Source organism: Terrapene carolina, unplaced genomic scaffold (assembly GCF_002925995.2).
Source record: "Terrapene carolina triunguis isolate 2854851 unplaced genomic scaffold, T_m_triunguis-2.0 Scaffold120, whole genome shotgun sequence".
Classification (NCBI taxonomy): Eukaryota; Metazoa; Chordata; order Testudines; family Emydidae; genus Terrapene; species Terrapene triunguis.
The window spans coordinates 3,099,842-3,122,383 of NW_020664471.1; the positions used below are offsets into that span (position 1 = coordinate 3,099,842).

At 38.0% G+C, this 22,542-nt stretch overlaps 1 long non-coding RNA gene across 1 annotated transcript in view; it reads right to left on the minus strand.

Annotated features, from left to right (window-relative positions):
• Positions 1–22,542, minus strand: part of LOC115271220 — a 107,861-nt gene that overhangs the window by 84,774 nt on the left and 545 nt on the right. The window lies entirely within an intron of this gene.

Below are 22,542 nucleotides of genomic sequence, written 5' to 3' on the forward strand. Positions count from 1 at the left end.
GTGTGTGTGTGTGTGTGTGTGTGTGTGTGTGTTCCTACTGTATTTTCCACTGCATGCATCCAATGAAGTGGATTTTAGCCCACGAAAGCTTATGCTCAAATAAATTTGTTAGTCTCTAAGGTGCCACAAGTACTCCTGTTCTTTTTATAATACTTTGGTATGTGCATTTTATAATTTTTTTCCATCAGACAAAGGCTGCTGACAGGGTAAAAACTGGGGTCCAATCCCACGAAATTGCCATTAACAGTGTCCCTAGAGGTTTTCTAAAAACAAAGATGTTGCAATTAAAAAAAAGAAAGCAGCAGCAGCGAGCAACAGGCCAGCTTATCTCATGACTGCACTCTTTGGTGTGAAATCTTGACGCAGGCTTAAGACAAGATAGTGAGTGTCACAACCACTTCAAAGTTTGCATTCATATATTTTCAGTGCAATTTTAAAACTAATAAAGTCTCTATATAGCCAAGCTTGTTGCTTTGTTCTAAAGTTGATGTCTCAAAATAAACTCTATCATAATGCAAAAAAAAAAGAAAAAACAGTTTACAATTGGCCAAAGCATAAGAATGCCATTCAATGTTATCGATTTATTATTTTTCTTCAAATTAATTAAAATTAACCAAATCCTAAATTTCTTACCTATTAAAATCCCTCACTGACTACAAGAATGATACTGAAAAACACTTCTGTAATTTATATCTTTTCCTTTACAAGATGTTCTTGTGCCAACAATGCTGAACGGTCATTACTAACTCAGTTTTCACAGTAACTGACAACAACCTCTTTGCTGCTTTTGTAGTTCACATTATGAAACAGCAGCCTCCCACTTATTTCAGTTTCCAAATTATTTAAGTGTCTTTTCTCCACTAGTCCTAAAAATATGAATCCGACTCCTTGTTTATGTTACGGTGGATGCGGTGAAGCGCAGGCTATCTGGAGGATTTGGTCAGACTGCCGAGAGGTTAGGGGTTTTTTTGACTAATGTTATGTCTAATACTATGCTAATAAGGTTGGTAATAGGAGACATTTTACCAATAGAGGGGCATTTTCGCCCTAGCACTCCCCAGGTACTGATCTGTTGGAACCACAGATTTTCTACGTGAACCCACTTTATCTAGGGTTAATGCCAGCCAGTTTCCCACTGTTTTTGAGAAACTATTTGGCTTCTCCAGTCAATGAGAAAATGGGGCTAAGTTCTGATCTTAGTTACACTGATGTAAATATAGAGTAACTCCACCAATTTCAGTAGAATTACTCTGTATTTACACCATGATGAGATCAGAATCTGCTCAGAGATTGTAAAAACGTGAGACTTTAGTGATGAAAAACATTCAAGCCTGAGAAAGGCTACTTTTAATAAATAGATTAATTCTGCTCTCTTTTCCTACAATAAACAGAACTGCTCAGCTCAGAACCATCTTTGTTCCAGTCTTCTAAAGTCTAACACTGTTTAGATTTTTCAGGGACTTCCATACATGTAGTACAATCAGAGTTTGGTACTGTGATTCTGCTCAGTATTTTACACTTTACTCATATTGTACTCCACATGAGTGATTTAGAGATTCACCTTAGTGTTGAAAATGTCTTCTCTGCTGTACAAATGGTTGTTATGTGCATTCTATTTTTATTTACAGCAGGCAAAGACATCATTGTACATTTTTAAAGGTATTTATGGAAGTTAAATGCCTAAATACGTTTAAACATCTGGCCCGAGGTAAAAACAGTTTAAAAACTGCATACAAAAGTTTACTAAATATGACTACTCCACTAAAAATATTTCAGACTAAGACTTTGATTCAATTAATATTTTTTTAAAAAGCAAAACCCTCCCCACTATAGTGGTATTTATTCTTATGCTATATTGAACATTAAATTTTGCCTCTTTTGAGCTCAGGGAACCAGCATGAAAACTAATAAAAAATTAAGATTAACTATTAGCCAAATTCATAAAACATTATATATTTTCAAAAGTAATGATTAAAAGTATTATGGGGAAATGTACTGCAGTATTGCCCTTTATGAGTTTTTACAAGTCATACTTTCAGTATTTTCTCTACTTTCTAAATGCTAACACACACATTTACACAAAAGGTATTGTGCTTATGATATTACAAGATACAAGTATTTGTATAAATAGCAGAGAAAAAAGAAAGGATCATTAATATTTGTTATTCATGTAGGACCTGTCAAAAATAACTTTTACAGGATTGTTACACATAATTGCATAATGGACACTAATAAAATATTTTAAGAGAATAAGGGCATCATGGCTGGCTAACCCAGTTTTGTGCCAACCACTATTCACAACAAGTAGCTTTCATTACAATTGTGAAATCAAGGAGACACGATGGACACTGAGTATTCCTCACTATTTTTCCAAACTGAATGCAGTTAATATTTATATTTTATTTATGCTATGCCCAAAGCTCTCTGGATAGCAAACAAAAATATAACTTGAAGGCAATTTTACTCAATAAAACCCCAAACTAAGCTGCAGAACATTTCACTAACCTGCCTTCCAACATTCAACAAATAGAGATGTGAGGAAGGATGGATGATGCTTTGATTAAAGCACTGGACAGAAATGCAGGACTGAAACTAAATTCAACTCCAGGCTCTGCCAGTCTCCCCGCATGACCTCTGGCAAGTCACTTTGTACCCCATCTGTAAACTTGGACAATAATACTTTCTTTCTCTTCTTGTCTACTTAAATTGTGAGCTCTTCAGGGCAGGGATACTCTTGCTAAGCAAAGTGTTTGTCCAGAGCATGGCATAAAGAAGCCCCAATCTCAGTTGGGAGCCTCTAGATGCTATCACAAAAACAAACTACTACCACCACCTATACCAACTGAACGTTGAAAAAAGTCTGGGCCAATTACTGAAGAAAAATCTAGACCATCTACTGGGCCAATTTACACTGAACAAGTAGGCTTAGAGCAGTGTTTCCCAAACTTGGGACGCTGCTTGTGTAGGGAAAGCCCCTGGTGGGCCGGGCCGGTTTGTTTACCTGCCCGGTCCGCAGGTTCGGCCAATAGCGGCTCCCACTGGCCACGGTTCTCTGCTCCAGGCCAATGGGGGCTGCGGGAAGAGGTGCGGGCCGAAGGATATGCTAGCTGCCGCTTCCAGCAGCTCCCATTGGCCTGGAGCAGCGAACCGCGGCCAGTGGGAGCCGCAATCGGCCGAACCTGTGGACGGGGCAGGTAAACAAACCAGCCCGGCCCGCAACGGGCTTTCCCTACATAAGCGGCATCCCAAGTTTGGGAAACACTGGTTTAGAGTATTTCAGACTCACAGGATCTCAGTGGAGAAGCCCTGCCTCCTAACCTCTGAAGATTATGGTGTAGGATAGTCAGCAAACCCAAACCTGTTGATTCCAGCTGCTATAGCAGCACACAAGGTAAAATAATAATATGTTGCACGTACATAGGAGCATCATTCATCAGAAGATCTCAAAGTGCTTTACAAACATTTAAAGATCAAGTTCTCCCCTGCAGAGGGGAACTCAAACTACTCAGGTCAGGAGACACAGAAGGGGGAAATGTCAGCTCCAAGGCATGCTCCCCAATTCCCTGGGATCCCACGGAAACTCTTCCACCACCTCTCCCCACAGCTATTTTTTCTAGGTTTTGGGGTGCATGAGTGAACAGAATCAAGTAAAGCTGTACTGCACTACATGCCTGGGGTGACCAGATTTTCAAAATAAAAAACAAAAAATTAGTCATTGGTGGGAGTATTTAGGGGGCAGTTTTAGTGGCCATTAGCAAGATGTGCATGAAGGGAGGTGGGGAGGAAGAGAGAGAGAGAGAGAGAAAGAGAGATCTACCAGCCAAGCAATGCCCACTGACTCCCCACTCCTTTCCGGATATTCTGTGGATTTGAGTATCAGGGGGTAGCCGTGTTAGTCTGTATCTACAAAAACAACAAGGAGTCTGATGGCACCTTAAAGACTAACTGATTAAGCTTTCGTGGGTAAAAACCTCATGCATCCGAAGTGAGGTTTTTACCCACGAAAGCTTAATCAGTTAGTCTTTAAGGTGCCACCAGACTCCTTGTTGTTTTTGTGGATTTGACTCTACATGCAGGAAGGGACTGGTTTAAGGACTCACACAAAGAAGGTCTGGGATGGTACAGGACAAGGTGTCAATATAGGACAGAACTGCTGGGGGTAAGTTTTTGAGGTGCATGTGCGCTCACACAGCAGTCAATTTCACCAGCTCAGTGGGTGGGGGTTTCCTCTGGTGTCTAGTTGGCATGAGAGTGACAAAAATACAATATTGGTTACTAGGAATGATCACCACAGACATCCTCCCCTCCAGGCACCACATATTTGTCATCTGCTTGAAGTAGTATTGACTCACATGGCACATCTGCTACTACATCACCTCAAGGGCTGCCAGCATTGCTCCTGAAGGAATTTTAGAAGCTAACAGAATTATTATCCACGTAACAGGAAAACATGAAGGACTCAGCCTGTGACCAGGCTACAATTTTGGGCCCAACTCAAGTAGTTTGATTCAGCAGAGTTCATGGCTCACGAAGTACTTCAGGACCATGACATCCATTTCTAAACTGTAAGCTCCTCAGGACAACACTCACCACTGTCATTGTTCAACAAATAAATAATGTGTCGTCGTCCCCCCCCCAAAAAAAAAAAAACACAGCGCCCCTCTCAAGAGGAGAAAAACAGCACAAATGTTCAGGTTACTCAACTAACACACCTTCATACTTTCCACAGCTCTCAGCTAAACCCACCTAAACCTCCAGCTTTCCAGATCAGCCTCTGGCTTCCAGCCACCCCCCTGAGACTGGCTTTTTCAGTCCATGACCGGTGAAGCCAGTTGCCAAGACTCTCTCTAATCAGCACTCTCCCTACCCTCAGCTGCTATCTGGTTCAAACTTTGTAAAGGAGGAAGGAGCTGAGGGAGCACAGCTGGTAGGAGGAAAGAGGTGTCACATAGCAGCAGAGTAGTCACCCCCACCTGCCAAAAGGAGGGGAACTAAGCATAAGAATGATCTCTGAAATACAGGTGGAATATTTGTACTCTGTGTGGGGACAGGAAAGGGGTGTGGATGCACTGGTGGAAGGGAAGATCGTGGATGGTGAGGGAGAGACCAGGTGGTGAATTGGCATAAGAGAATGTAAAAAATATAGATTAATGAACTTGAGTGTGTGAGAGGATAACTGACCAGGAAACATGATTGTGTGACAGGGGCAGATATTTTATACTGTATGAAAATGTCATCTAAGTTTGAGTTTCTCTCCTGCTTTCTGTCAAGTCTAAGTAGGCAGGTCTGCTCCCACTGCTTCTACAAACATTTGTCCCACTGCTCTCTCCCACAGCCTATCTCGTAAAGTCCTCTACAGCCTGAGAAGTCTGCTTTTTATGAAGCAGGGATAGTGGCACCCGATTCCCTAATCCTTAAAGGTCTATACACTTCCTTTTTAAAGAATGCAGACCCTTTCCCACCCACATGGGAACTCACCATTTCTTTTTCTATTCCTTTGGAACTGAATAAGGGGTATCTTTCTACTACAAAACACTTCACTCTACTACAAACACATCTTGCTCCACGAGCCCTTCAACTTCATTTCGGCATTTATGAGCACAAGGACACATTTATCTGCAATGTAACATTACTGCTGCATGCTTCTGAATACATCAACCGTGTAAAAACACTGTAGAAGTGAACAATACATTCTACAGTTATTTGCATGTCTATGTACAAGTTCCTCTTAATAACGTAATGTGTGCTAAGGAGAGCAGCTAGCTACGATGAAGTACAATAGCAGTTTATGAACATGTGTGTATGTATGTTTATTCACGTGTGCTTATACACCTACAAATACACTCACTCTGTGGGAGTCAAAACTCTGCCTTTTGATACACTCATGCAATTCCACAAGACTCAAATTTGTAACTTTTCAATGGCAATAATAAGCTCTAAAATGGGCTAATTTAGTTTAATATTTGAGGCAAGCAATGGGGATTCTGAACAAGCATTAGCTGAATTCTGGTGTATTATAACAAGCCAAGTTCTAATTTTATGGATTTGTTGTGATATTTTAAAAACATTCTCATAATTTTTAAAAGGCTGAGTTTAAAATATATTGAGCCTAGTTCTAAGGGAATACAGTAGGTGCAGAACTGCCATTTTTAATAGGATTTTTGCACCTCCTCTCCATGCACTGCTTTATAAATCAAACTCATTTTTTTTTTTTAATATAAGAGGCTCAATCTAACAGAAAGGGCCAAACAGCAATACACACAAAAATTAGAGGTTCATAATTTTTAAAAAGGAACAAAAATGAAGGAAAAGAAAAACTTCTGTAAATGTTTCAATATTTTTGTATAGTAGAAATCCATTGGCTTCCAAGTCTGCCCAAATTTTCTTTCTATAACAGTTTTCTGAGTTTATTTTGTTTACAACTGTATATTTAGCAGAAATATAAACATAAAACAAAATCATCACACACTATACATGTTTTTCAATTACAAAATCATAGATGTGACTTTAATATCTGTGAGTTGGATAAAGCATGCTCTGAACTGGTACAGTATCTGCCTCAAAATTAATACAAAAAGAAAGGGGAAAGGATTAGTACCAGTTTAATATCCATGCTTGTGGTATTAAAAGGGAGGTCAAGTCATTTTTACAATAGATACTTAAGGCCAGTCTATACTACAGAATTTAATATGTCAGTAAATTACATATTACTGTACCTTAAGACTGAAGATTTGCTTGTCAAATAGGACAAACCATGGCCCCAATTGACTGTGCCCAGATGCACCACGGCACCAATGCTGAATGTCACTGGCTCCATGCACAGACAAATTGCAAGATAAAGCCTATGTCATCGTAACCATGGTCTGGAACTATATTTCAGCCTCAGAATCAAATTTGCCACTGGCATAAGTAGATGCAACTCTAGTGAATTCATATTCTGTCTACATAGGTAAGACCAAATAATGTTACCACACAGTGTCCTGATATGGCAAATTTTGTAATATAGACAGGGAATACTGTGGTCGTGTAACCTAATTTTCAGTTACCAACATTTTATCAAAATAAAAATAAACAGAAATGACCACAATACAAATTATTTTCTTACATAAAGAACAAGGTGAGAAATATAAAAAATAGTAGCGCTCAGTAGCGAAGTAGAGAGTTACAGTTTATATGATAACTTTATATATAACGATTTTTTTCTTTATCGGTTTATCCCATTTGGTTCATCTTTCCCTTCTGCAACCCAATTTTCTGTTGGGATTCAGGTTATTAGATATGTGCCTAGATTAAAATGACTGGTTGAGCACATGACTGTACAATAACTTGTATCATCTGAGTTCTGTGCAGGATCTTCCAACCTCCTTTCTGCTTAATTTCAGAAATCAGAGAAATGAGTAAAAAAACCCAGCATCTGCCATTTCCATATGTGCTCCATGTTGTATTAATTTTCAGCCAAAACTGCAAAAAATAGTTTCAGGGAAATTAAGTCCCCACTGGCCCTTAAATTTTAGATCTCTTTACCTCCAAATCACTGGTTCAAATCCAATCCAGGGCAGTAATGACTCAAAGTTTTTACCAATTGAGGACCACTTAATGGTCTATTGCCCTTCACTAAAAGTCCACAACAGATTTGCAGAAGGAACGGCAACTATTCAGCTGCACCATTACAATTGAGACAAGGAGGGACTGCAGGACAGAATGCATCGGTGAGACTGGCAATGGAGTAGGGTTGCTGCGGTCTCACCCCCTGCCAGTTGGTGAGAACCAAAAGTTGCAACTGGTGGTACCAGATATTTCTTAGATGGCCTATGTAAAATGATTTTAAGTAGTTTCAATACAGTTTCCTGTGAAGTAGTGCGCATATCACAAACCACCACCACATTTTCAGAGGATTTAAATGGACACAAACTGAGTTATTGACTCTCACCCCCGGAAGTCACGCCTCCAAGTCAGGATTGAGCAGCTGTGTGAGCTGGCACTGCTGCACCTGTTCCAAAGAGAAACAGGACTTCGGCTTCCAGAACTGTCAATCTGGCACCTTTTACTAACACTAAATTCACAACAAATATATTTTCATACTTAAAACTGTCTGATTTTTACCCATGGCAGTCTGTCAACATAATAAACTCCCATGATGGACATAACGATGGGATATCATCTGGGAATATTTTTAATCCCTGTTCCAATAATTTATTCTTGCAGAGGACAAAATTAAACATTACTCCTTTGAACTCTAGCAGAGCAAAATTATTATTTGTCTACATTTTTATATTGTGCCTGTTCCAAGAGCATCCGAGCACTTTGCAGTTTAAACAAACAAACATGAAGGATAAATCTAACATTCGGCCTAGATAGCTTCCTCCTACACAACGATATTCAGAGACTACCCAGGGATATGCGTCTGCACACTCGTGCTCTCTCTTATGTGAATATATCTAAATTTCCTCCTACCTTATTTTTCCCATATGGTTGCTGCTGAAAGAAAGCTAGGCTAAGGGAGTGATCTAAAATTAGAAACTGTGCAAGAATGAAAATGCTTGATTTTTATGCACGGAGGGCCTGATCTAAAACCAACTTAAATCTATTGATGACAATGGGTTTTAGATTAAGCCTTGTTTTCCAATGTGCATTTATCGTACGAGATTCAAATGAGCCCACAAGTGTGTGTTTAAGTTGCAGTTAGCAATTTAAGTGTACGTCATCAGATATTTTGATTGTCTCAGTGAAATAAATGCACTTGCTTTTATTTCAATGTGTAGAAGTAAATATACAATATAGCACTAGCACATTGTTAATAATACAGCAAGCAGATCTGCACAGGGACTGAGATAAAATGTCATCTGATTTCTGTACACAATCCTTAGGGGGAAGAGAGGAGAGATGGGAAGGATGGAACTCTGTTTCTAGTTCCAGGATCTCACACAGATATGTAGACTGGCGTCAATTTCAATGAGATTGTGCAAGATAAGCCAAAACATTAAAATGAACTTCACAACTTGTTTCAACCTCACATTCCTGATCTTCAGAGAACTTTATCATTGCCTTACAGCCAGATCAGATTGAGAACTGCGCCAAACCACTAGTGTAGGCAGGTGTAACTTCAACAGAATTACACCCAATTATGCCAACAATGATCTTGGCCCTCGGCCTTCAAAGAGATGTTTGAATTACTTCCTCCCCAAAGTAATTTGTCATAGTCCACTCTAATCTCAGTTGAAGAGATTTTGTAACAAATATAGCTGAAGTTAACAACTGAGTAAGGACAACTTGAGGCAACTGATGAAAATAATGACAGAAATTATGAAGATTGGAAGAGATGTGAGGATCCATGGGTGATTAAACTGTCTAACTAAAAATTTAAACAAAACTTAGAACTGATCTAAACTAAGTTTAGATGAATTCAAAATATACCACTGAAAATTTTTGGAAGTGTGAAAGTTACTTTTATCACGCTCAGATAACTCAAAAGCAGCCACACAATTTGACCAAAAACTTTCCACTGCATAAAAAGTATTTTTTCAAATGTAAATTCCTCCAAGCAGGGACTTTGCTTTAAGTATTTGTAAACTGCCATGTACACCTGTTGTGCACTAAAGAGTAATTTTCCTGAAGTTTCAACCTGGCAAATGGAAACAGGAGTTTATAATAGAAACAAATAGAGCTCCTCTATAACTGCTACCATCACATCAGAATTTGGTGTTTTACACTAAAGCAGATGGAAGACTTCCCAATAAAAATTAAGCTTACCTACACAGGACAGGCAGAACAATGTTCAGTACTAATAACATGTAAGCACAAGTTTCTAAAAACTTTGTTGCATAATTTATTAACTTTCATACCACAGTTTCACAGGTTAAGACAGAAAGCAAACACTGAGATAGCTGAAACACTTTTCTGCCATTAGCTCAGTAAATTACATGTCTCAGAGTATTTTTAACTTGAATATACAGTGGAAATAATATTTACTTAAGTTCCCCAATCTACAAAGTCATCTAACTGTAGTTTAGCACAGATATACATCTGCCAAGCATCATAAAGATTTACAGTAAGCAGTGACTTACCAGTACTTCATACATAGTATGTGTGTCACTGACTCAATCTGAAAGTTTGTTTCATTCACATGAAAATTGAGGCTTGCTTTCTTTCTTATTTTTTTAATCTGATCCAGAAGGCCAAATCCTCCTCCTTCTAAAAATCAATAACAAAACTCCCACCGACTTCAACAGAGCAGATTCAAGAGCTTAATACCGTACAGGGCTAGCCTAAAGTTTATTAGATTCCCTACAAAAAGCAGAACAGGTGCCATCGTGCCCACCACTAGACTGTGAAAAAATATTTTTGTCCTGCTTCCTTTGAAGGGCTGCTGTATTATAGGGGGATCCCAGCAGAGATAGTATCTGCTGTTGCTTACAGCTGGCCCTGCTATTGAATGAACTGTACTGATTGTCAACATTCAGCTAGAAGTTTCAAGAGCTAAACTGCACAATACATATGTGAAGTATGTACATCTCTAAAAAGTATGAACTTGGTTTACTGCTAACAGAAATAATACTATCCGCATGCACTATATGCTGTTAGAGCTGGTACATACAGCTTTACATTTGATGGAACTTAGAGTAAGTTGCGTTGTTCTTTTGTTCTCTTATTTCTCATGCCTTAAAAGGATTAGTTTTAAAGATTCCCTGGAAGAATCTAGAAGTTAAGTGCTACATGTGAAAACAACATTTATGGTAAGCACAGTGTGGGGTTTAAACTTGACAGTTTATCTTTAGGTAAATTATAGAATATAATTACAAAGTAGGCAGTAACACTGCTGCAACTAAAAGAAACAGCTATAATTACGCATGTAACAGAAGCACTAACCTATGGACCCGATGCTGTAAATCCTTACTCATGTGAAGTCCACGGAACTATTCATATGAGGAAAGACTACTTCAGATAAGTAAAGATTACCAAATTGGGCCCTGTGGGCCCAATCCAAAACACGCTGAAGTCAGTCAGAGTGTTGGATAAGGCTCTACATGCACACTTTTACCAAGTCTGGATTACCACTTCCCTAGTTTTGGGCCATCACTTAAAGGGTTATTTGGATTTTCTTCTTTTAAAATCAAGTCAATAAATTGGATCCAAATTATTCTGAGAAAGTCCCCATAACATCTCAACATAAACATCAGAACATAGCTCTGTTAGTACAGAGATCGCCCAGTCTGAGAGACTGCAATGCCTTTTTTCAAGCCATTATGATTAGTGGAATCAATGTGTGTATGATTCACTCATCTATATTAAATATTCATATTAAAAATTCTTATTGAAACCTGGATTACAAAAAATCCATATTAAAAATAAATAGTTTAGGACCAGATTCTTTCACCCTTGCTCATGTTCTGTAGTACTTTACTTTGCAAGTAGCCAGACTATGTCTGTTGGACTATTTGAGAAGTAAGGTACTATTCACCAACAGTCAGGGCAGCAATTCAACTCTATGTCATTTTACAATTTTTCTATGGAATTTTCTATTTAGGTGCATTATTTCTTAAATCAATGTTTGCTTTTAAAACATAGCTCTAAAACCTCTTGTTTCTACCATAAGCAAGATCAAGTATAAAATTCATCCTCTGTAATGCATCTGTGATTTTCAAACATATGAACAAAGAAATCATCCTTTCATTTTCCCAATAGGCATATTCCCATAGTCCTTCCTTTCTATTATTATAACAACACCTTTAGGAATGTTTCAGTTAAAGTTCACTATAATCTGGTTTTTCAAGAGCTCATAATTTAAAAAAAAAAAAAAAAAAAAAAAAAAAAAGTTCTTCTCCTCCCCTCCTAATGTACTTTGCTTCCCCTTCTCTATTTTTTACTGTACTAAAAAAGGCAACATTATTTTATAGAGATCCATGGCTGATCAGGTTATTGCCCATTAGACGTGGAGTGCCACCCGCTGTGTTACCACATTGGGAATTCCTGCCTTGTAATAGTACAAAGTGGGTTTAGATCTTCTGATGAAAAGGTACAAAGACTCAGCACTATTACTGTTCACGGAGTGGGGGCGGGGGGGAGTGAAAGGGGGAAGAGAGCTTTACTACAGTTTTCACAAATTTTCCAGCTCTAATTACTAGTACACCCTTGAAACCAAAGATTGACCTATAGCCAGATCCAAATCATACTTATAAACATGGTGTAACATAATGCCAGCAACTCATATTCACAACTTTACATTTGAAAAAGTTGTCTGCTGATTTAGAACTAGACCTCCCAGACGTTGTTGGACATGCGTGGCTCCCATGGTATGTTATAGTCATCAAATCTGAGTGTCACCCCACGCACTGCGAGTTCATATCCAACCCAAGATAGAAATCTGAAATAAAAAAGGGGGCAGGTTGTTCCAATCTACTGCTGTCAAAGGGGGTTGTGGAACCCATCTAACTGGAGGTTTATAAGAACAGGTTGGACAAACACCTAGCAGGGATGAGTTACACATACTTGGTCCTGCTTCAGTGCAGGGTGATGGACTAACTGTTCTCACAAGATCCCTTCCAGCCCTACATTTCTATGTTCAGCCACAGAAGTTTATCAAGCTTTCATGGTCTGGCAAATGCAGTGCCTACTATCGTTGCATTGAGTCTGGGAGGTGTATATAAATCCCTCTCATTCCTGCTGATGCACTGATTTTATTACAGACTCATCATTGCTCATGTTCAAAGACATCCAACAGTATTGATTGCCATGTTCCTACAAACTGCCCTACCTTGAAGCAATGGAATGGCAGGTGGTATTCCTTTGGAGAGGAGGCAAAAATGCCATATAGGCACCCGAATTCATGTACAAATTAGTGCTCCCTGCCCTACTCTGATCTGGGTGTTGATGATCACATCAACTATGTTGCAGAAGCAATTTAGAAGCATCAAACTTGGACCTCAGATATGTTATATGAAGCACCTTGGTTCATATTTTTACCATGTCTACAAGACATATGTCAATCTCTAAGGTGTTTTTCTGACCTATTTTTTCCAGGACTTGTTTGTTGGCTCAATCTATATATTGAGCAACATAAAATTTACAAATAAAAAACCCCCACACATCCCACAATATAGACCATGTCTGTAGAAAAACCATTTAAGAAAACAAACAGATTATAGACACTTTTGAACTATTACTGGGAAATCACAATTAGTATTTCCATCAGTTATCTTTAATCTCTGATTGGAAATGAGCAACAACAAAAAAAGTAATAATTCTGGAAGTATATACTGAAATTGCAGACACTAAAACAGAGAAGAACAAACACACAAGCAGCTACCTACGTGGGAGACATTTAGTTGAGTTTGTACAGTACTGGATGCTGAACAGACAACTAAAATATCAGCCCTTGTTGAGACCTGCACCATACAATGTGTGTTAACACTTACTGCTGCTTTTTGTGGTGGTATATTGAAGTACACTGGTGTTCCTTTGAAACATGGAGTATCTATACTTCAAAGGTGAAAACACACACAAATATAGCACGTGGGTCAGGAATGAAACTATTTTGCACCTGACACACCAAGTGTGTGAAGCAACAACAAAACTGCTGATGCCGTTTTAAACATAATGAAAACTGGCTATTAGATGACCAAGAGGACAGCCCTTCGTACAGCTACATAATAGCCCCAGGTTTGGTAGTGATCCTGGGAGTCTTGTTTTTGATCCTGGAACTCTTTTTTTTAAAGTTCTACTGTGGTCTAGGAGCCGTCACAAAGGTGAGACTTTCAGCCTTCAGAGAAGGAAAACAACATGAAATGCTCTCTCACATATTACAAATGGCAAGTTCTGCCTCCATCTCAAGGAAGACTGCCTGTCTGCAAGGTAAGTACAGCTCCTAAAAACTGGGATGTGATGAAACAAGAGAAAAGGCAAACTAAAATGATATGACTGGCAAGAGATTTAAGGATCTCATAATATAGCCAAAGTAATGGCCTTGTGGACATGAGGGCTCCATCAGCCTACATGGGAGGTAAAGAAAACCCCATATTTGGCTGGCTGGGACCTTCTAAGTTTTATAGTTTGGGGGCAGAAGTAAAACTATTACTTCATATAAAAAATAGGTCAGGTTTAATTTCTTATTCAATAAATAGATATCATTACTAAAAAGAGACCAATCTGATCTTTGTCTGAAAGAGTGAATAACTACAAAATGCAGGTTTAATCTATTAACAAAGGCCTGGTCCACACTAACCCCTCACTTCGAACGAAGGTACGCAAATTCAGCTACGTTAATAACGTAGCTGAATTCGAAGTACCTTAGTTCGAACTTACTGCGGGTCCAGACGCGGCAGGCAGGCTCCCCCGTCGATGCCGCGTACTCCTCTCGCTGAGCTGGAGTACCGGCGTCGACAGCAAGCACTTCCGGGATCGATCTATCGCGTCTAGACAAGATGCGATAAATCGATCCCAGAAGATCGATCGCTTACATCCGGACCAGGAAGTAAGTATAGACGTACCTAAAGATTGTGTCTACACTAGAAAAACCAAGAATTGTAATTTTCCACCAGTGGAGACCCACTGATGGTACAAATGGGTGGGACATGATGGCAGTAAAAAATATCCTACTGCTGTCCTCACTACATTTTGCACCATTGCTACCACTGGTGATGCTGCAACAATTCTAAGTTATGGGTCCCAGATTTGCCAATGAATATGCAGGGTCATTTACAATTTATGTAGTCTTTCTTCATATACTGCTAACTCGTCTGAGGACAGTGAATAATCTGTGACCAAACTGAATATTAATTGATTGTAACTTTTATGCCTTAAAACAGTTGTCTTCACTTCTACATTTTCAGAACTGAATACAGTATCTCCCAATTTGGGTTTTTTATTTTTCACATACAGTACAATAACCAAGCATTTGAAGTCACTTAAACGGGATATATGATGACATTGAATACTACACATTGTCTCATATGCAAACTGATGACCATTTTAATTCTGTATGAATAGCAGATGGTTACTCAACTTCAAGTGAAGCTTTTCAAATAAATATATTTATTTCACAATTTCTATGGATACAGTACATAGTTAAAGACATGACCCTGCAAAAAAGTAAGCATGGACTTAATTATACACACATGAATATTCCCACTGCAGAATCACTGTGTTAGATGTTTACCTTATTCACCTATCCAACATTACACATCTGGGGAGACAGCCATTACTCTGTTCAGAAAGAACAGAACTTCTGCTTAAGCCTAGTCTACGCTTAAAAGTTTTTGTACTGGCAGATCTTTACCTGCGAAAGCTTCCTGGTGTACATGCAGCTTATACTAGCAAGAAAGTCCTTTTTGCCAGTTCAGCTTATCCCAGTTTGGTGAGTGAAATAAACCATACATGCAAAAGCACTTTTATGCTGGTATAACTGCTTCTACAGTAGGGCTTTTGCTGGTACAGAAACGACACCCAAAAAACAAAAAGAAAAAACATTTCCCTAACTGACACTGCTATACCAGCAAAAGTTTCTATTGTACCTTTGGCCTTAGATAGATTTCCGCATCCACATTTTACCACATCAACCCCGAGATTGTTTATATAAAAAGAGAGTGCTAACATTTCCACACACACACACACAGGGGGAGAGTGGGGAAAATGCAAACTCCCCCCATCAATTAGAAGAAGGGGGGAAATGAAGGGATGCAGCAGGTTTTCTTTTTTTGGTCAGAAAAGTGTTATGCAACTTTTTTTTCTGTAGCTATAAAATTTAAGAAGAAAATCCTGGATGTGTTTAAACATAACAAAAATTTAAAGTATCTCTATAGTTATCTCGTTGCTTTATAGGGCAGAAAAGCAAGGTCATTTTCACATGACTATCATGGAAACCTCTACAGTATTCTTTTGATTTACAAAGAAATTAATATGGTGTAAGCTCTGTACCCCCAAACATACACACGACCTTAAAAAGTGGGATGTCTAATCAGGAGCAATGTAAATACAGAATCCCTAAGGATATTATATTATTCTTTCTACACTTAGTCACCACCACTCTCAAAAACCCAGTTGTCAATATGACCATCCCTCACTGCTTAGGGTAAGCTGCTGCTAGACTTGTACTTGCCTACCAAATTAATATATTCCCAACACTATATTTCGACAGTTTTATCGTAGGGCCCAAAAAAATATCCTGCTATCAGCCACAACTTTCCCTCCACCCATTAGCATGCATAAGGTATCTTTAAAAAAAAAAAAATCCAGATATCAAAAAACAGCAATGCTGCTTCACTAGAGAGACAATGGAGTCAAAGTATTGCAATTTTTTTCCATGCAGCACTTCTTCAAGGACACATCACAACTCAGCCTCTTTCAGAAATCTTAGAATGAGCAGCTGACAAGGGGGGGAAAGATTGACTGTTTTCTATTTAGTCTAAAAAGTTAGACACTAGAAAATGTGAGATATTAACAAATGTCTCTTATTTTCGGGAAGGGAAAATTTAATATTTGTTTGTGCCCATATGGCTGAGAAAATGACCTACCCACAGGCATGCTATGCCAGTGAAGAGTACTGAAGAACCCAGTGCTCCAGATAAAAATTTGACAAATTTTCCAACAGTAATGTGGGGAAAAAATACCTTTTCATACAAGTCTACATAATAGCAGTATCTTGGGTCTTTCTGTAACACAGAACTAGACAACTATGCAAACTTAGGTGGGCTGTTTGCGTGATCTGTATCACACTTAATTACAAAGTAAGCTGAAACCACAAAACTAATTTCACTTTGAACCTCAAAATGCACTTATAAAAATACTACAGAAATCATCCAGAATGCTGCAGTATCTCTACTGTAAGATGGAGTGTTTTGGACTACTGTTGTAGAATACTGCAGGATACAGTACTGACAACCCCATGCATTCAAAAATCATGGGCCAGGCCCCAAAAAAACATGAGACTGACTTAAAAAAAAAAAATCACAAGATTTTAAAAAAATAATAATTGTGAACTCTCTTCATTTGCCTTCCTGGTTTTGAGCCTTTAGGACAGTCTCAGGTCACATTTTTCAGCTTGTCTCTGCAACCATGAGGTCTACAATTTTTTTTTTTTTAAATAATGAAAGCAGAGATCATATATTCACAGCACTGCAGGAGCTCGGACTTTAACAGACACACAAAATATCATGAGACTCACAACAAACTAATGAGAGCTGGCAAAACTAAGTATACATATTTGGGCTTGGAAATATTAGATTTTTTTAATTGGAGAATGTAGATAAATACTGATTTCACCATACAAACACAAACTGAGGAAAAATATTTCCATTGATAATCAAAATTTACAGATATGCAAAGTAAGAAAAATGGTGCTTGAGAATTTATTACACTTGATTTAAGATGATTTACTATGTATATTTTGACATGATGTTGCCAATTTGTGTTTTAATAGTTATAAAGCTTTAGCTTTTTTAATCTCAACATTGAATGTCATTAAATAATTATTCTCTGATGTCCCCATTGTCTGAACCCCCCATAATTTCCCACAACTGTGAAAATTTAAATACATAATAGAAAAAAGTGCTTAAAAATAAACCTTTTTTATATAATTTTGGTGGATAATATTAATAATTCTACCAAGCCTATTTTAAGGGCAGAATATAATACAGGACTTTTGGGGGACAAATTCTGCCCTGGTCTGGAGGGTCACTGCAGTTCCTGGACACAACTAATTGGGGCAGTGCAAATAAAGAGTACTGCATTGGAAATAGAGTCCACTATTATTCTTTCTATACTACCCACTACCACTTTCAATGACCCAGTGTCAATATGACCATTACTCACTCCTTCAGAGCAAGTTGCTGGACATTAATATTAAACTTGTACTTGCCTTAGGAGAGTTTAGGGATCCAGACCTATGCAGATTCATTGACCAATTGGATCCCCCATTCCATTCTCTTGCCAGGGCCTGACTCAACAACTGCCTAGATCTATACATTCTATGAATGGGCAAGCTGTTCCCCTCACCTGCCTAAGAGCTAGGGGCAAACATGCTCCCAACAATGTAGAATGGGACTGTAGAATATTGTACATAAGTACTACACACTCCTATGTGCCACTGAAGAGCAACCACATTGGATCTCTTCAGTTATTTTCTCCCAGAAAAAGGTTAAGGAAAAGTAAGGTGTTGGTTTTTTTTTTAAACTATCCTTTCAGTCATATTCAGCCATAGCCTCTAAAGGAAGAGCAGCCCTTCTTAAAATATATTTGAATGTGCTATGTTCTGTTTCTCTTAGAAGGCAGGATTTCCCCCATTACCCTGAAATTGATTAAAAGAATATTAATACATTTCTCAAGGCTAAACATGATTTAAGAACAAGTTTTATAGCACTGTATGTGGCTAAATACCTGGAATTTGCTTCCTTGGGTATTTAGTTTAAACTGAAGACCCCCATCCAGCGAACACTCCAGCATCTGTGTAACTTTAGTGGGACTATTCACTTAATTAAAGTCAACAGTACTACTCACATGAATAAAGTTATTCAAGTGGTTAAACATTTGTAGGATGGAAGTCACAAAGAGAGAATTAGTATATGTGCAAAGATTGTATTTCTAACTGTATCTAACAGACAGTGTCAAACAATATTTTAGAGTTTTAAAAATGAAATTTTGATTAAGCTTTGTCATTGGTGCCAATACTGTCCCAGGAGGGGTTTTTTTTTGGGGGGGGGGGGGGGGGGGGGGAGGCAGAAATGAAAACTATGCTTTCATAACTATCACACCTTCATTTTTTTAAATTCATGTTTTCAATGGAGCTAATAACACATCTTTTATACAGTAAGGCTGTGTCTTTTAAATGGCACTGCCATGTCACACAGACATCTTCATATACCAATGCCAGTACAGACCTGAGAACAGTGTTTTGCTTAGCTACTGTACTGCTGAACTATCAAAAGAGAGAGCACAAATATTCTTCTCAAATGTTTTGCCAAAATAACTTAAGTTTTTAAATTTTTCATTCCCTGGCAGATTTAAAACCAAATTTTAAACTATTCACAACAGAGTAAGCCTTATACTGCGCTATTACGATAGTTTTAAAATAGGGTATTTTGGGTTTAAACTCAGAACTAAATCATTCCATCAAAATACAAGCAGAAAGTGGGAGAAATCTGACTGGATATTGACAAAACCAAGCGAGTACATGAGGAAGGGCCGAGAACATGAGCTCAAGGATCTGACAAGGGACCTCCATGAAAACTGTGCGGATTCAAAGCTCCCAACCTTTAAGGAGCATGGCTAGGTGAAAAAAAAGAGGGTGGAGCTTATATTGAACTGCTGTCCCTAGCCTAAATGCAGCTAGTCAAACAGCAAAATATGTTGCAAAAATAGGGAGTTTCTCATCAAGTTTTAGAAAAATGTTGATGTTCTCTCATTAATAAAAATGTCTCAATACTGCATTACTCCATGAAGTACACAGGACACATAAGAGTACCATCCTTACATTTTTCTCCTATTCTCCACCTGTTATGGAGGGAATTACATTAAACAATCTAACAATCTAATAATGATAGTTACTTTCTTGGATTCCTGAAAAGACTAAACTAGCTAGAAAAATTAAACTTATGGAATTTAAGTTAAAAACCTAGGAACTACCTTCCTAGTTAAATGGATGTGCCTTCCACAAAAATAAACCTAAACTGAAACATGTACACATTTTATGTTATTGAACATTGTAATGCACTTGGAGGCATGTGACCAAGAGCAACATACAGACCTAAAACAATAAATGAATAGGAAATAAAGCCTGAGTCCATCCCAATGCAAAATGAGTCACTTAACATCAGACAAAGAATTTAGTCATGCTCTGGTTTATTTACTTGAATACCACATCATTTTCAAATGGGTCAAACAGCAGGACAGGACATCTAGTGAACTATTCAACAGCCTGCTCCTGCACTGAAGTCAAAGCAGAATACACATTACAACAATGTGATCAAGATTGGCCCTATCATCTCACTTTTTTGAATCATAGAATATCGAGGTTGGAAGGGACCTCAGGAGGTCATCTAGTCCAACCCCCTGCTCAAAGCAGAACCAATCCCCAACTATTTTTTTTGCCCCAGAGCCCTAGCTGGCCCCCTCAAGGATTGAACTCACAACCCTGGGTTTAGCAGGCCAATGCTCAAACCACTGAGCTATCCCTCCCCCACTTAAGGGCCTGATTCTGCACTGCATACTCATGTAAAATACCCACTGCACAGCTCATTTTTAAAAAAACACTTTTGTCCTTAAAGCTACATTATTCACATCTTTTCTTTTATATAGAGTCTGTCACTCGTCAGTTTGACTAGGTAGTCAGATGTCTGAACACTGCTCAGTTTCTTGCTGAAGTTCTCTGGCTTCATTTTGTTACATAAACATACACTGTTATTCAAGCATAGCAGAAAGGATAAAAAAAGATATTAGTTAATTACATAACTTGTGTGCATGTCTTATGTATTGACTTTTAATTCTCTCAAAATACACATATGCATAAAAATTATGGAAATAACAGTGTTAATTGGTAATTCACAAATGTTACCCTAAGGAAAGTTTATAATGCAACTTTTTCATGTGATAAAGGAAATCATTTAACTAAACAAAAACAAGCCTATTTGTTAAGCTGTATACTCCCTTTATTTATAACAAAGCCTTTTAAATTCACATCTTCCAAGTCCCATAACGTATACAGAGTGTTTGAACCAAGTAGTACATTTGATGTTAAATGTATGCCTTAACAAACCTTATACAAAAGTGAACATACCTCAAAAGGAGTGGCCCATAGTAGCATGGCAGTCAAGGCCTTGAAATGTAATAAATGCCTGAACTTTCTTTCATCTATCTAAAACACCCATAAGATTGTAATACCAAGGACGTCAGAGAAATAGCTCTGCTCCAGGCCAATTAATGTCCAGTCAAGACCACAAATTAAATAAATGATACCAAAAAATGTTCTGTGCATGAAAACTATGCATACACTAGTTCGTCCATACACTGATACCATAAAGATAGGTTATTTAATTAAGGCACAAAACATATTTACAGGTTTTGAAAGAGGAAAATATTTAGGCTCTGACCCCGCAAAGTTCTCCACATGAGTGGATCCCTGTGCAGGGCTCACTCCACATTCATGTCTTACAGTAATATTTTAGTTGCCAGAGACATACAAGTTTAACCAGTTAATCACTGGTTAAACTTGTATGTCTCTGGCAACTAAAATAATCACAACATTTTCTCACAAATAGTTTCATTATTATTCACATTTTCTAATGCTCTGTTATTTCAGTCTGTAAGGATCTGCACCTATCTTAAGTAATTTGTTGGCACAGCAAAGATATATTAATTTATTAGACCTAAAGTACAAAATTTGCAAAGTTTACATGTGAAGAGTCAAGTGTAGGTAACTGACCGATAAACATGAAAAACTAATCTATAAAGCAAGCAAAGGAAGAAGAAAGCATTATCCATTTCTTAACTGGTTAACTGATTATTAATTTTAGTTAAAAAGAACAGGAGTACTTGTGGCACCTTAGAGACTAACAAATTTATTAGAACATAAGCTTTCGTGTCATTAATTTTACTTGTAAAACATCTGTCTCGTATTTAGACATCTGGTGTACAGTTCTGCTCCTTACGCCACACATTTCAAGAGACCACAAAATTAAGTAGTTATGTGCTTAAACTCAGTGACAGTGACCAGTCGACTGTGCATTCCTTATCTGAGGAAAGCAAATAATATATAATTTCCAAAGAATAAAAATATCAAAAAATAAATTCCTATGCAACCATGTGATTCAGCTACAACGGCCTGTTTAGACAATCTCAGATAGAAAACTTAAATGTGATCTTGTTAGAAACAGATTCACATACATTGAAGTAAGTTAGCAAATTAATATTTCAAGTATGCGACACACAGATCACTTGAATGTTGTCAGCCACCCTGTACAGCTAATTCAAAGTACCATTTCTTCTCCAGTATTTTCAAGCTATTTACTGGCCGTTAAGTAGGAACCAAGCCATTATCTTGCCCTATGAGATCACAATATAAGTACAATTACAGCAAAATGTTTCAGAACCTGAATCCACATCCCTTTCCAACTTCCCCAAGAAGCAACCACCACCAGCCCTCATTACTTTAAATCCTAAAAACCCTTTTCAGGGGTGCACATCAAGCCCAAACCCCTTTTAAATGCAAAGCCCTCAGCATACATCCCTACTTAATTTCAGGCATTTGGCCTGAGAAGTAGGGATTTTTCAAACTCTGGGGCCTGCCTCCAGAGTCTCTGGACTTTCAGTATTGCAGCTCTGAATGTGACACTGAATAGAATATGGGAGGAACCTCTACAGGCAGGCTGCAAAAAGGCAATTCTAAGAGCCACGTTTTTCGGAATCACAAAGTACTGGAACATATTATTTTCCTGATTTTAAAAGCACACTTTTATCTTAGGCAATATTTTTTGTCACTTGCCAAGGAGAAATCGTAGGGCAGAGATTTAGGGAGTGGCCAAGATGAAAATCTCAGGTTTTTCTATTTTCCACTGTAGG